The following is a 3,080-nucleotide window of genomic DNA, read 5'->3' on the forward strand; positions in this document are numbered from 1 at the left end:
CTGTCTGCAGAGTTATGAGAGACCTGGATGGTCACGAGCCTTCCTCTGCCACTCCTGTCTGCAGAGTTATGAGAGACCTGGATGGTCACGAGGCCTCCTCTGTTACTCCTATCCAATGCATAGCAAGTATTTTAGTAACAACTTCGGTTACCTTTGTCTAGAAACCGTTTCATTGCACACTTAATTTCCAATCTTTTTTGTTTTGAACATGTTGTTTTTCAAAACAAATAGCATGCATAATATTATTCCTAATATTTGAGTTCAGTAAGTAGGATGTCTGAGTGCTTTGGGATCATACAATAACTAGTATTTTCCAGTTTACAGAGCATTATGAAGTCTTTAGCTGCCAATTCTTATTACAAAATTTATACATTATTTAACGACCCTCAAGCAGCTGGTGAATTAATATATGTGGGAGTTGAATTATACCTCAATTTTTATATCCTAGTGTACATGAAACTCTTCATGAACACACAACCATTTCATATTGCTATAGACGGCAGTTTTCTTCCAACTTGCATTCGATTTTAACTTCCTGGATAGCCACCAATTCATATTTTCTTTTTTTTATTTTTATGTGCATCATCCGAAGGAATCTTCAATTTCCCGAGGTTGCTAGCGCATTACTAACTTGTGATCAGCATTCATAACATTTTTCTACACTTAAAGAGGATTATTCTTCTTACACCTTTCTGTCACATTTTGTTCTTGCTGTGTAATAAACATACTGAAGCATGACAGTTCCATGTTGCTCAGTACTCTGACGGTCTATAGTTCACCTCTAGAACACCGGTGAATGGTGTCTGTTCGTTCATTAGCTGGTTCATCAACTGTATGTTTTCATTCACTCACGTATGAACTAATGAAAGAGTTTTATCATCATATTTGCCAAACCCTCTGTTGCCATAGAAGCGAATTTTGTCATTTTTAGCCATTTATTAGGTGAAAGCAGCCGCAGTTTAATGGTCTGGAATGCCTGTCATGGTTGGGGGTTCATTTCCCAAGAAAGGCCACTGGTGGTGACAGAACTGAAATTCATCTTTAAATTGCCCCCTGCAACTGGTCATGTCTCCAGTCGTCGAGGCTTCCTCGCCATTGGACTCAGACATGTCTAGCCAAGATCGCAGAGTCATTGTTTGTACAATAATACGATTGAAAAACCATACACAGTCTCTGATTGCAGTAGGCTGAACAGGCATCAGATTTAAAGGTATTGGTCACACTATAGAAGTTTGTGGATATCTCCTGAGTATAATAGAAAATGTTTGTCCATCTCTGGACACTTCCAGTAGCTGTATTTATTGTAAATTAATATGTTTTTAAGTCTATGTTAAATAATTTAATGCTTCGAGTAAATTATTTAAAACAATGAAGGAATCAGTAAGATTGGCATTGAAGAATAACCTATCAAAGTATGACCCCTTATCATGGGAACTGACTAGACTAAACTCAGTATTTTATTTTCCCCTATCATTGCTGCAGCTTCATATTCACATGAGATTTACTTGGGATCTTTCTGGCTGACTGTAGAAACCATTTAGTCTGAGCACATCCTTTTCTTCTGAGAGTTTTAATTACAATCAAGTTTTGTCGATTTTAATCTTCAAACATCTTGACAGTCAGATCACCCAAACTACAAAAAAATCTCAAATGAAAGAAAAATATCAATATTTTTGATGAAATCAATCAAGTTTTGTTTTAAGGTCCAGCTAAAATCTGTTGCAAGGTATTAGTATTATTAGACATTGACTTGGGCAGTTCGCAGGAGACCACCATATTCTGCTGTAGTCTATTTTAATAAACCATATTTTGCTGTATTCATTTTAATATTTAAACCTTGGGCGTTCCTAGCGGCGTGCCAAAATGGCGGGATGCGAAGGTGCAAGACTAATTTGGTAACTTTTCGTTTGGCTTTAAGTTTACATGTACGGACAACCCTCGTTTGTTCAGACTAATACAGACTGAGTCATGTCCAGATATTAAAAATTGAGTACTGTACAGTACATTAAACAGCATATATTGTCTCTTACACATACTCTTAGGTTACAATATGGTACAATATGCATATACAGTATACATGAGAGATTAAAATATGGTTATACCTACAATAGGGTACAGTACAGTAGTAATAGCAGTAACAACAACAACAGATGAAAACATCCATTAGCAAGGTGAGTGAAAAACTGACAAGAAACTATGAACACATGTTCCTTGCATCTTCTGTCGCTAGAGCCACATATCGGTTAAAGTTGTCATTCCTAGGACAGCCACATCTGAAAATTCAGATCTCGATCCAGATCAATGACAGACTAGACCCAAACATTGAAAAAGTTTGGATATTGAGAGTACTGTCCTGTATATTAAACCGCCTATCTAGTCTCAAACACATACTCCTAAGCTACAATATAATACAATATGCATATACAGTATAAATGAGAAAGTAAAATATGGTTATACCTGCAGTAAGGCGCGGTATAATATTAATAGCAGTAATAATAGCAAACGAAACTTACAGTATAAGACTCTGACGGAAGTTCAAGCGCACGCATCATTTGTGTCATCTGTTACGAAAGCCATCAATAAATCTAAGTTGTCATTTTTTGGACAAACGGCTGCATCGGACAATCGTTCAGACCTCAGATGTTATCTAGACAACTGAAAGTCTAAGGAATTGAAGTTCGGCGAAGTGGTGGCTTAGTGGACTTTTGTCGACTGTATATGTGTCTGTATGTTTGTGTGTCTGTATGTTTGTGTGTCTGTATGTTTGTGTGTCTGTATGTTTGTGTGTCTGTGTGTTTGTGTGTCTGTATGTCTGTCTGTATGTTTGTGTGTCTGTATGTTTGTGTGTCTGTGTGTTTGTCCGTCTGTGGGTCAAGTGCTCCGTTGCAACTAACAGGCTAAAGTCGTAGCTTCATAAAGGGTAAAGGTAGTGTCAGGAAATATGCCTCTTCAGTTAATTATTAGCTTAGAAACGCACATTCCTTGTCTTTAATGAAGAAGAACAATTTACTTGCAGTTTCCTGTTGGTAAGGCTGGAATGAAATAAGTTAATTGTTTTTCACCTGAATAGCTACTTAGAG

The sequence above is a fragment of the Watersipora subatra genome, chromosome 2 (assembly GCF_963576615.1).
Source record: "Watersipora subatra chromosome 2, tzWatSuba1.1, whole genome shotgun sequence".
In the NCBI taxonomy this organism is placed as follows: domain Eukaryota; kingdom Metazoa; phylum Bryozoa; class Gymnolaemata; order Cheilostomatida; family Watersiporidae; genus Watersipora; species Watersipora subatra.